A 13,605-nucleotide genomic window follows, 5' to 3' on the forward strand; every position below is an offset into this window, starting at 1 on the left:
GATGGAACTCCGACACAACCTTTGGCAAGAACTTAGGGTGAGTGCGGAGGACTACTCTGTTATGATGAAATTTGGTGTAAGGGGCCTGGGCTACCAGGGCCTGAAGCTCACTGACTCTACGAGCTGAAGTAACTGCCACCAAGAAAATGACCTTCCAGGTCAAGTACTTCAGATGGCAGGAGTTCAGTGGCTCAAAAGGAGGTTTCATCAGCTGGGTGAGAACGATATTGAGATCCCATGACTCTGTAGGAGGTTTGACAGGGGGCTTTGACAAAAGCAAACCTCTCATGAAGCGAACAACTAAAGGCTGTCCTGAGATCGGCTTACCTTCCACACGGTAATGGTATGCACTGATTGCACTAAGGTGAACCCTTACAGAGTTGGTCTTGAGACCAGACTCAGACAAGTACAGAAGGTATTCAAGCAGGGTCTGTGTAGGACAAGAGCGAGGATCTAGGGCCTTGCTGTCACACCAGACGGCAAACCTCCTCCATAGAAAGAAGTAACTCCTTTTAGTGGAATCTTTTCTGGAAGCAAGCAAGATGCAGGAGACACCCTCTGACAGACCCAAAGAGGCAAAGTCTACGCTCTCAACATCCAGGCCGTGAGAGCCAGAGACCGGAGGTTGGGATGTAGAAGTGCTCCTTCGTCCTGAGTGGTGAGGGTCGGAAAACACTCCAATCTCCACGGTTCTTCTGGACAACTCCAGAAGAAGAGGGAACCAGATCTGACGCGGCCAAAAAGGAGCAATCAGAATCATGGTGCCTCGGTCTCGCTTGAGTTTCAACAAAGTCTTCCCCACCAGAGGTATGGGAGGATAAGCATACAGCAGACCCTCCCCCCAGTCCAGGAGGAATGCATCCGATGCCAGTCTGCCGTGGGCCTGAAGCCTGGAACAGAATTGAGGGACTTTGTGGTTGGCTCGAGATGCAAAGACATCTACCAAGGAGGTGGCCCCACACCTGGAAGATCTGGCACACTACTCGGGAATTGAGCGACCACTCGTGAGGTTGCATAATCCTGCTCAACCTGTCGGCCAGACTGTTGTTTACGCCTGCCAGATATGTGGCTTGGAGCACCATGCCGTGACGGCGAGCCCAGAGCCACATGCTGACGGCTTCCTGACACAGGGGGCGAGATCCGGTGCCCCCCTGCTTGTTGATGTAATACATGGCAACCTGGTTGTCTGTCTGAATTTGGATAATTTGGTGGGACAGCCGATCTCTGAAAGCCTTCAGAGCGTTCCAGACCGCTCGCAACTCCAGGAGATTGATCTGCAGATCGCGTTCCTGGAGGGACCAGCTTCCCTGGGTGTGAAGCCCATCGACATGAGCTCCCCACCCCAGGAGAGACGCATCCGTAGTCAGCACTTTTTGTGGCTGAGGAATTTGGAAAGGATGTCCCAGAGTCAAATTGGACCAAATCGTCCACCAATACAGGGATTTGAGAAAACTCGTGGACAGGTGGATCACGTCTTCTAGATCCCCAGCAGCCTGAAACCACTTCGAAGCTAGGGTCCATTAAGCGGATCTCATGTGAAGGCGGGCCATGGGAGTCACATGAACTGTGGAGGCAATGTGGCCCAGCAATCTCAACATCTGCCGAGCTGTGATCTGCTGGGGCGCTCGCACCCGCGAGACGAGGGACAACAAGTTGTTGGCTCTCGTCTCTGGGAGATAGGCATGAGCTGTCCGAGAATCCAGCAGAGCTCCTATGAATTCTAGTCTCTGCACTGGGAGAAGGTGGGACTTTGGATAATTTATCACAAACCCCAGTAGCTCCAGGAGGCGAATAGTCATCTGCATGGACTGTAGAGCTCCTGCCTCGGATGTGTTCTTCACCAGCCAATCGTCGAGATATGGGAACACGTGTACCCCCAGCCTGCGAAGTGCCGCTGCTACTACAGCCAAGCACTTCGTGAACACTCTGGGCGCAGAGGCGAGCCCAAAGGGTAGCACACAGTACTGGAAGTGACGTGTGCCCAGCTGAAATCGCAGATACTGTCTGTGAGCTGGCAGTATCGGGATGTGCGTGTAGGCGTCCTTCAAGTCCAGAGAGCATAGCCAATCGTTTTCCTGAATCATGGGGAGAAGGGTGCCCAGGGAAAGCATCCTGAACTTTTCCTTGACCAGATATTTGTTCAGGGCCCTTAGGTCTAGGATGGGACGCATCCCCCCAGTTTTCTTTTCCACAAGGAAGTACCTGGAATAGAATCCCAGCCCTTCTTGCTCGGATGGCACAGGGCTCGACCGCATTGGCACTGAGAAGGGCGGAGAGTTCCTCTGCAAGTACCTGCTTGTGCTGGAAGCTGTAAGACTGAGCTCCCGGTGGACAATTTGGAGGTTTGGAGGCCAAATTGAGGGTGTATCCTTGCCGGACTATTTGAAGAACCCACTGATCGGAGGTTATGAGAGGCCACCTTTGGTGAAAAACTTTCAACCTCCCTCCGACCGGCATATCGCCCGGTACTGACACTTGGATGTCGGCTATGCTCTGCTGGAGCCAGTCAAAAGTTTGTCCCTTGCTTTTGCTGGGGAGCCGAGGGGCCTTGCTAAGGCGCACGCTGCTGACGAGAGCGAGCGCTCTGGGGCTTAGCCTGGGCCGCAGGCTGTCGAGAAGGAGGATTGTACTTACGCTTACCAGAAGAGTAGGGAACAGTCTTCCTTCCCCCATAAAAACGTCTACCTGTGGAGGTAGAAGCTGAAGGCTGCCGGCGGGAGAACTTGTAGAAAGCGGTATCCCACTGGTGGAGCTGCTCTACCACCTGTTCGACCTTCTCTCAAAAAATATTGTCCGCACGGCAAGGCGAGTCCGCAATCCGCTGCTGGATCCTAGTCTCCAGGTCGGAGGCACGCAGCCATGAGAGTCTGCGCATCACCACACCTTGAGCAGCGGCCCTGGACGCAACATCAAAGGTGTCATACACCCCTCTGGCCAGGAATTTTCTGCACGCCTTCAGCTGCCTGACCACCTCCTGAAATGGCTTGGCTTGCTCAGGAGGGAGCTTGTCCACCAAGCCCGCCAACTGCCGCATATTATTCCGCATGTGTATGCTCGTGTAGAGCTGGTAAGACTGGATTTTGGCCACGAGCATAGAAAAATGGTAGGCCTTCCTCCCAAAGGAGTCTAAGGATCTAGAGTCCTTGCCCGGGGGCGCCGAAGCATGCTCCCTAGAACTCTTAGCCTTCTTTAGGGCCAAATCCACAACTCCAGAGTCCTGAGGCAACTGAGTGCGCATCAGCTCTGGGTCCCCATGGATCCGGTACTGGGACTCGATCTTTTTGGGAATGTGGGGATTACTTAAAGGCTTGGTCCAGTTCGCCAGCAATGTCTTTTTTAGGACATGATGCATGGGTACTGTGGACGCTTCCTTAGGTGGAGAAGGATAGTCCAGGAGCTCAAACATTTCAGCCCTGGGCTCGTCCTCCACAACCACCGGGAAGGGGATGGCTGTAGACATCTCCCGGACAAAGGCCGCAAAAGACAGATTCTCGGGAGGAGAAAGCTGCCTTTCAGGGGAGGGAGTGGGATCAGAAGGAAGGCCATCAGACTCTTCGTCAGAGAAATATCTGATGTCCTCCTCCTCCTCCCACGAGGCCTCACCATCGGTATCAGACACGTTCACGAACCTGTGTCTGAAGCCGTGCCCGGCTCGACTCCGTGGAACCACGGCCACGGTGGGAGCGTCGAGATGTAGACTCCCTCGCCCGCACCGGCGAAGCTCCCTCCGCCGACGTCGTCGGGGAGCCTTCCTGGGAGGCGACCGCAGTCGGTACCGCAAGCGGCACCGATGTCGGAGACCTCACCCCGGGCAAGGGGCCAGCCGGCGCCTCACTCGACGGTACCGGTGGCGCAAGCACCTCCGGTACCGGAGGGGAAGGGCGCAACAGCTCTCCCAGGATCTCTGGGAGAACGGCCCGGAGACTCTCGTGCAGGGCGGCTGTGGAGAAAGACATGGAAGCCGATGCAGGAGTCGAAGTCAGAGTCTGTTCCGGGCGTGGAGGCTGTTCCGGGCTGTCCAAGGTGGAGCGCATCGACACCTCCTGAACAGAGGGTGAGTGGTTCTCCCGGTGCCGATGCCTGCTGGGTGCCGACTCCCTCGGCGACCCAGATCTCTCGGTACTGACGCGGGAAGGAGACCGGTGTCGATGCTTCTTTGACTTTTTCAAACGAAGCATGTCACCGGAACTTCCCGGTACCGACGAGGAGGACGTAGAATCCAGCCGTCACTTCCTCGGGGCCGAGGCTGAAGAAGGTCGGTCTCGGGGGGGCTGTACCGCAGGAGCCCTCAGGGTAGGGGGAGACCCACCCGACGGCTCACCGCCACCAGCAGGGGAATGGACAGCCCTCACCTGCACTCCAGAGGAAGCACCACCGTCCGACGACATCAGCACTAGTGGAGGTCCCGGTACCACCGACGCCGACGCAGCCTTCCGATGTCTCGGCCCCGACGATGCAGAGGGTCGATGCCTCGATGCAATGGATACAGTCGCGGCCGAGGGCGGAGGTCTTGACGCTGTCGACGTCGACGCACTCGATACTCCCGGTGCCGATGCCGACGAAGAGCCCGAGAACAAAACGTTCCACTGGGCCAATCTCGCTACCTGAGTCCTTTTCTGTAAAAGGGCGCAAAGACTACAGGCCTGCGGGCGGTGCCCAGCCCCCAGACACTGAAGACACGACGCGTGCCTATCAGTGAGCGAGATTACCCGGGCGCACTGGGTGCACTTCTTGAAGCCGCTGGGAGACTTCGATGACATGGGCGGAAAAATCACGCCGGTGAAATCAAAACTCGTAATTGCGGTAAGGCACCAAAAAGAGGGGGAGAAAAAACTCGACCAGAGGCCTCAAAGGGGCCTACCCCGAAAACGAAAGAAAACTTATCGGGGCCAAAAACTACAGGGAAGGGAAAAAGACCGAAAGGCCCTTCTCCGAAATCCCTTTTTTTTTTTTTTTTTTAGAGCGAAAAAGTCAAAAGACGCGCGAGGGTCAACTTAAGGGGCGCAAACGGCGCAAACACATACCGTACCGAGCGCGGACAAAAGAAGACTGACGAACACGAGCCGGTTCGGGCGGGAACACGGCCGCGCATGGGCGCGTGAGGACTAGCAAAGGCCTTTGCTAGTAAAGTTTCCGATTGGAGGGGCTGCCGTGGACGTCACCCATCGCCATCAGTGAGAACAAGCAGCCTGCTTGTCCTCGGAGAAATATATATATATATATATATATAGCAGAACTGGAAACAGAGAAAGGCAACCAAAATGGCTCCCCTCTGAAGAATGGCTAAACAGGCTAGAACTCTTCTGTGTGGAGAAGAGATGGCAGAGGATATATGTTAAAGACCTTCAAACTCATGAGAGTAAATAACGAAAAGTTGCTCACCCTTTCTATCTTAATACTGTTTGAAACTAGGTACCATATTTAAAATAAATTAGAGAAAGGCCTTTTTTTCATTCAATGTAAATTAAGCTGTTTGGTCAATGCACTTGGCATATCTGAGTTTAAATATGTTTGAGAGTGATCCAAGATGGCGGCGTAGTGAGTTGCTGCACCAGTCGTTCTCAGAAAATGCTCCAAATTGCGGCTTAGGAGAAATCTGAAACCCTCACAAAGATGGAGAAAAGAGGGAAAGTGAGAGAAGTTCCCTCGACTTCGAATGGAACTCACCCTCCACAGCAAGCGACGTTGGAGCGATATGGGGTTAAGACGGGTCCTAGATAATTTTTCCCCACTACTGGTGCCGAAACTCTTGAATTGGCCAGCAGTGAAAACAGGGTTTCCTTCAGCTCCTTCAGTACATGCGGCTCCCCCACAGCCAGGAGGAGGAGGCATGGACCTGGAGACTGCAATTCAGCTTCCAGAAGAGGAGCAGAAATTGCAGGGAGGGAGCCAGTCCATGCCAGAGATGGTGTAAGAAGGTCTGGTAGGCTTACAAACTTTGAAATTTCCTTCAAAAATACTTTCTAATTTGAACCAGATCCTTCAAACCCCCACTCCTGTTTCTCTCCAGGGTTAATTAACAAACCAGCCGTAGTGACAATGGAGTCACTCTGGGACTTGACTTTCAATCTCCATTCCTCTTTACAAGCTTTAATAACACAGCATTCGGTAGAGATTAAGGTACTATCAGAAGCAGTGCTATTCCATGAGCAAATAAACACATGACAGATTTCTAAGATGGAACAAATGGGAAAAAATGTACACCAACTTGAAAATCGGAGTCAAATCTCAATTAAAGAAAGAAATTTTACTTTAAGAAGATTAGAATACCTACAGAATCAATCCAGGAGACTTAATTTGAGATTTACTAACTTCCCTAGGTCTCCATTGGTAACACCTTTGGAGATGGTAAAAAAAAGTGAGGTATTAGGGATGTCGAGGGATTTATTACCTCCCATTGACTAATAAAGATCTTGTTGGAATTTCCCAAGCACAAATGAGAGAGGATATGAACCTAACATCCTTTATTGAATCATCACTGGATGCAATTACCAAAGAACTACAGCATTGGTGTCTTTTGCTCTAGAAATGCATCGTTAATACTGTTCTGAGACTTTTCTTCAGACATTTAGATTCACTGTTTTAAAATGTATCCGGATCTTGCTAGAGACATGCAGAAGAGACGCAAAGCTTTTTTAGCAATGCGTCAAAGGACATTGGCCCTAGGGGCAAATTTTGTGCTTAAAGTTTCCATGTATATGTCGGATATTGTATCGGTCAAAAAATTTTCAATTCTTTGAACCTAAACAGTTAGAAAATTTCCTGGTATCTAAGGAAGAGATTAATGTAAATGTGATAGTCAAGTAACAGAATGTACACTGTAAGATAGATTGGAGGAAAACTTTAGGTCAGCAGCATTCCCAGTGTTTGATTTAATATGAATTAGAATAATTTTTCTTATTTTTGGATCATTATTACTTCTTTTTTTTAGGTTGAAAGAAATAAGAAACATTTCAACTTATGTTAATAGAAATAATGGCTTGTAGACTATTACAAATTGCAATATTATATTGTTTTTGCTGTATAGTAATTGATACATAATAAAGAATTAAATCATAAATATATTTGAGATAAAATTCTTGGCTAAGTGTAAGCAATAAATAATGGGGCTGATATTGAACTGCAGCAGAGTTTAGTCAAAATTTTGGCTGTCGCAGTTAAAGTGAAAATAGGATATTCAGCGCCAGTACCCAGATACTAGCTGGTGCTGAATATTTGTTTTCAGCAGCAATCAGAAGTGCAATTGGTTAGCGGCAATATTCAGATCATTAACCGGATAGTTAGGACAGCCTTTCTGCTGTCTTAACACTATCCAGGGTAGTTGTCCATTCAGCAGCCTGAATACAAACTCATCTAGTTCCATCCAAGCTCTGCCCATTGATTGCCCCAGTACTGTCCGGATAGTGCTGATGTGGTAAGAAGAATATTCCTTCTGCTGACATTTATCTGGTTAGCAGCACTTGCCTTTAAAAATTAACCATTGAGAAGGCAAGTCTTATCACAGTGGTTCATCACATGATAAAGACAGGATTACTGTAATGCACTCTCTATCCTGGTCTGAATACAAAGGGGTTGCACCAGCTCCAGTTGATTCAGAATGCAGCAGCAAAACTGAAAAAGATTTAAGTGATGTGACCATATCACTCCATTTCAGCAAGAACTTCACTGGCTACCAGTACAATACAGGGCTAAATTTAAAACTCTATGTCTGATCTTCAAGGCCTTTAAAGATCATAGTCTTCACACCACCAAGGTCACTAAAGTACTCCCGAACAGTATCCCCAGCCACATCCTCTCCAAAGGACATCACACAATGTGATGACTGCCAGTGAGCCTTCTCCGAAGTAGCCCTAGCACTCCCTGAAAGGCTTCACTCAATGCAAGACTCTTTATTTCAGGAAGTAGGTGAAAGCTTGGCTCCTCTCCCAAACCTTTAATGGAAGAAGCAATTAACTTGCTGGTCGCACACACACAAGGACTCTCACCAACTGCACCTACTATAGTAGGACTTGCTTATCTACTCCTACTCCAGCTAAGATTATATTCATGCACCCTGCCGACTTCACGTACAACTTTCTTTAAATTAGCCCCTTTATTTTCAAAATTCTGGTACTCTATGTGGTCCACCTTTGCTTATGTAGAACTGTACATAAAAAATACTAGCCTATACTCAATTCAAGAATTGTTTATTGATATATGAGAACATACAAATCTTAATGGTAGACAAGGTATGTTCCGAATTCTGGAAAAAGGCCAGCTCCTTATACAGAGAATTTGGCATCTTGAACACAAAAGGATCAAAGGAATATATAAAAGATTCATCATTACAGGAGCATAGCTTAGCTTATATTAATGTCTGCATCATCTCCGTGATAGTCTCTTTCACCCCTTGACCATCAGATTATCCATAATATATTGGAGTCATAAATTGCTCCCAAGGTAAGATACAAATGACTTACAATGTTTTTCCATTCCTAAAGGTCTGTGTCACCTAACATCTTACCCTTCTCTTCACAGTTAAACAGTGAAGTAATACACATTCAGAATGTGGTTATACTGACTAAATTCTAACCTACTATTAAAATATATTTCTGAGGTAGAATATTTTCCACACTTACACCCTATGCTGTCTATTAAAGATGTTTTATAGCGTATTGTGTTGACAATTTAAGTAGCATACTACGCCATACTATGTACGGTTATTTGAATATTTTTACTTCTGCAATTGTCTATTGTCTGTGTTTATCTTATTCCTAATGTACACTGCCTTGAGTGAATTTTTCCAAAATGTAAATATGCCAGTACGTAAGGATGTCAGTAAGTATGTTCATGAGCCAGTCAATAAGTATATATAAGTAAATAAATAAACTAACCAACCAACCACAATGGATCTGCTGTGTACCATGGCCTGGACTGACCACTGGCAGGATGCTGGGCTTCATGGACCTTTGTTTAACTAAGTACAGAACATCTTATGTATACTATCCAAAAATCTATGAACAGGTTTACTCTAATAATTTTAAACTAGATCAAGTCCAAATAGAACAATTGCAATTGCAGAATTTTATCAAGTAATAGATGTAATGGAATACTTTAAAGCTGCTTTCATTGAAATGCTCCAACTTAACTACCTTGCGTTATGTAAAGATCTTTAGCACTTAGCCCTTATTAATAGTAGTCTGTCAAATTTCAACCATATTTATATCCAACATAGGGCTTCTTATCAAACTGTGCTAGAGGCTTCTGGTGCTGTAATGCCGATAAAGTCCATTCACTTTGAATGGGCTTCGTTGGCATTGCTGCGAGGGAACTGCTAGCACGGCTTGATAAAAGAGGCCCATACTGCCATGTTTCAAACCGAGTTCTGCTTCAGGGAAATTGTTTTACCATCTGAAATGGTCTATAAACTTTGTAGAATTTTATTAATAAATTGTTAATCATTTCTCGGGTGTTGCATCATAACTACTAAAATTGCATGAAGAGAGAAGGCTTAGCATCAAAGAATAAGAAGCTGGAAATTCTTACACAATCACAGTCATTCTGTTTGGGCTAAATCTTTTTTGAGTTTATGACCAACATGACAACCACATACATTGTTCATCTAAGTATAGTTAAAACTTTAATGAAGGCATTGCATGGATGTTGCTACAGAAGTATTACAAATAAAGTTATGAAAAATCATCAGAGAAAACACCAAGAACCTCACATGCCTTGAGATGGCATTTATCAGTGTTGTTGCTCATTTTGATTTTATCTCATCCTGTGCATACCTCTCTCTCTCTTTATTTATAATGTAATGTGACAATCAAGGCAAGGCAGGGTCTATGAGGGGAGAAGTGTTAGCATTCAGGAAAAACCCAGTAGATTGTCTCCCAGGAAAATAGGAGGGGGCAAGAGCAGAAAACCCTCTCTACTTAGAATCCTCACAATCTTGGTCCTGGGGAACACCATGGTGCAGGTCAAACAGAAGCCCTGGGGGAGGGGCAAAAAGAAGCAAAACCCAAGTGGCTGGCCAAGCAGACAGCTTGGAAAGGAAGGCAACACTCCTGGGAATGTTAGATGAGCAGAGCTCCTTTGCAGCTGCAGGAGGGGGGTGGCTAAAATTCACAAATCGATCAGGAATTAGGAAGCTGGGTTTAGACAGAGGAGAGAAAGCCAGTTGCACTTGGACACTGGCTGCTATGGAAACCTTGAGTAAAGGTCGGTGCCTTTGAATGTGAACTGTCTGTACAGAGACAGGGAAGCTAGAAAGAAAGTTAATCCTTTAGGATGTGAGCTGTTTGCACAGAAGAAAAGAAATCTGTGAAAAAAAAGAATTCTTCTGAACTGGAACTGCCTAAGCTGTAGTCAGCGAAAGGCAGAAAGAAAATAAGTGTTTTTCTTTTCTTTGGATGTTGAAACCAAGGAGGTTGAAGAAAACAGGAGACGGGGTGTTCCTATCTAGTCCATTATACGGGCTGAAGCCAGTAGGTCAAGACGAGCAGACCCAACTGGGGATAGTATCGTTTACCTGAGTTTTTGCGTGCATGCCTCACAGCTGCCTTGTTGCACTACACTTTTCTGAGCTGTTATCCCGTTCAGTTTCAAAGTACATAGTGCACTTCAAGGAATTACTAACTAACCCCTGATGTAGGCGCTTTACTGCGCCGAAACACGGACCGTGTCGGGTCCTACTGTATCAGCTACAGTAAAGTATTACTGCACACCATTTCCAGTGTTGGATCTGTCCTTTGGTCAGTCTCTACTCCTGGTTACTTTTGAACATAATCACTATTCAGATAGTGCCAAGGTGGTCTGTAATGATTTTCAGCAGCATTAGCATTAAATCTCTGTACATCAATGGCATAAATGTATCATGTTAAACCATTGTGATATTAAATACAATAAAATAATGCAACATGCAGCAGAACAAAAATATAAAAATAAAAAAATTGTTTATACGATTGTATTAATATTAGCATTTCTATTTTTATTTACAATAGCTACTTATATTTAGGAATGTCATATCTCTATGAAGCAGTCTATTTTTCATTTTTATTTTAATCTATATTATTTCTATGAATCAATCTATTATAATTTTTATTATTTTTATATTTTTGTTCTGCTGCACGTTACATTATTTTATTGTATTTAATATCACAATGGTTTAACATGATACATTTATGCCATTGATGTACAGAGATTTTATCTTTTGAGGTATGTTCTTACAGTCTCTTTCCTTCATTAATCTTTTTTTTTTATATTTTTTTATTATCTATATCTGTCTGATGTATTAATAACATTATTATAATAGTTACATAATAATTTTCATTTATTGAATTACACCCACCCTATTAATTCAATACATTGATTGCGTGTTTATTATATATGTTTTTTACATATACTGTGTCTGATTTTAATTATTAATTTTTATGTATTGTTATATATTAATTTTTATGTATTAAAATTTATTATATATATGTTTTTTTAGACCCCTGAGGAAGGCTTTTTTAAAAGCCGAAACACGGACCACGTTGGGTCTGAATAAAGTTTGTGGTTTGGAGCATCTCATCTCGGTATTCTGTTTGATCACTTGAAGTTGGTCTCTTTTTCCACCTCTTTTTGTGTTGTTGAATTTCTGTGGAAATTTTGAACCTCTTTTTGTTTTGCGGTTTTTAGAGATCTACATGTACCAGAAATGGTTTTCAAGGGTGACAATGCGGAAGAACTGAAATCTCTATGTGGAAATGGAAGATGTACTTTGCCAAATTGACAAATTAAAAAGTGGTAAATCACCTGGACTAGATGCCATGCACCCTAGAGTACTGAATGAACTCAAACATGAAATCTGCTGATCTGCTGTTAGTGATCTGTAATCGTAGTACCAAAAAAATTGGAGGGTGGCCAACATAACGCTGATTTTCAAAAAGGGTTCCAGGGGTGAACCAGGAAGTTACAAACCAGTAAGCATGACTTCAGTGCTGGGGAAAATAGTGGAAACTATTATAAAGAATAAAAGCGGAACACACAGAGAAGCATGGTTTAATGGGACAGAGTCAGTATGGGTTCAAGCCAAGGGAAGTCTTGCCTCACTAAATTGCTTCATTTCTTTGAAGGCATGACTAAACATGTGGATAAAGGTGAGCTGGTTGATGTAGTGTATCTAGACTTTCAGAATGCTTTTGAGAAAGGTCTTTATGAGAGACTCCTGAGAAAATTAAAGAGTCATGGGATAGGAGGCAATGTCCTTCTGTGAATTAGGAATTGGCTATTGGACAGAGTTAAACAGCCATTTTTCTCAATGGAGGAGGGTGAATAGTGGAGTGCCTCAGGGATCTGTACGTGGACCAGTCATAACCTGAGTTGGTTACGTGAAATGAGTCTCTGCTGAGACCATTTCCCCAGTTTACAATTTGTGCTGTTGATTTGAAAGAGTATGCTTAGTGCTGGGTTTACTTGTTCTTGGCTACGAATGCCACAGGTGGAAATACAAGGCCAGCAGCCTTGTTATCAATCAGATATGAGACTAGCTCAAGGGTTTCTCACCACACGGCTCACACTTACAGAGCTACATGGTGCACTGAGCGCCAAGTTTCTATTCTAGAAGGTGCTCCAGCAGAGGTCGCAGCAAAAGTTTGTATTTCTTCCTTTTTTTTTTTTTTTTTAAACAGGCACAAAAACTGCTAGGCACCCTGGTGATGGAGATTTGTGCACCCCCATTATAAACCATAAAATTAGTATAATTTTATACTACTTTGTCACCTTCTGATCACCCATCCTCCTCTCCCAGTTTCTCAACCCCTACACCCTTACTATTTTCCCTTGAGACTGTCATTAGAATACTGGAGTGCTTTTATGTTTCACATATTTATTCTTATACCGTAATCTTTTACTCATATTGTTCTGAACTGAGGAAAAGGGCTCTGACCTTCATAAACTAGTCAAAAAATGTACTTAGTTCAATTACAAAAACAAAAACGTTATCCTCTTCTTTTTCTTGATTATCTGCTTATAAATCATTACAAGGCGGTATGGGATTGTTTCAGTGTATTACCGTTACATTTTTATGGCTGAATCATATTTAGTCACATCTGCAGACATTTGCTAAAACTATGGCATATTGCAGTTTGAAATTAATATGCACAGTGCAATTTAGTCCTAAATCTAGACAATTTAAACTGTAGCCTTACTATTTTAAGCACTAACATTCATCAGTTTTACAGTTAAAAACACAAAAGCATATGCCATGTATTAAGGAATCCAATGAAGATTAAAATGTTTGGAGGGGAACGATCTGGTTTATACCAACTGCTGAAAACCAGACAGAGACCTCCATTTTTAATATAGGAAGACTGCTACTGCAAGCAAAAACTTTATTTGCCTACATAGTTCATTATTGCAGCTTCCAAGTAGGAAAAGCCTTTCTTCTGAAAGAGACTTCATCATACAAACTACTTCAAGCTCCTGACCACATTCAATCCTTGGTGCACATACTTTATATACAAACAGAGCAAGAGGCTAATATAGCACAGAGACAAAACAGAACATTAAAGACATTATGAACAGTAGTCAAAATAAATGAAATGCAAAGAGTAAGTGGATAGCAGCATGAAAAGATGAAGATGC

At 44.5% G+C, this 13,605-nt stretch overlaps 1 protein-coding gene and 1 non-coding gene across 2 annotated transcripts in view; both read right to left on the reverse strand.

The window, feature by feature from the left end:
• Positions 1-13,605, reverse strand: part of COP1 (COP1 E3 ubiquitin ligase) — a 478,504-nt gene that overhangs the window by 59,232 nt on the left and 405,667 nt on the right. The window lies entirely within an intron of this gene.
• LOC115473589 lies at positions 13,254-13,389 on the reverse strand. The gene has a single exon (XR_003942686.1).

Source organism: Microcaecilia unicolor, chromosome 6, assembly GCF_901765095.1.
Source record: "Microcaecilia unicolor chromosome 6, aMicUni1.1, whole genome shotgun sequence".
Taxonomy (NCBI): domain Eukaryota; kingdom Metazoa; phylum Chordata; class Amphibia; order Gymnophiona; family Siphonopidae; genus Microcaecilia; species Microcaecilia unicolor.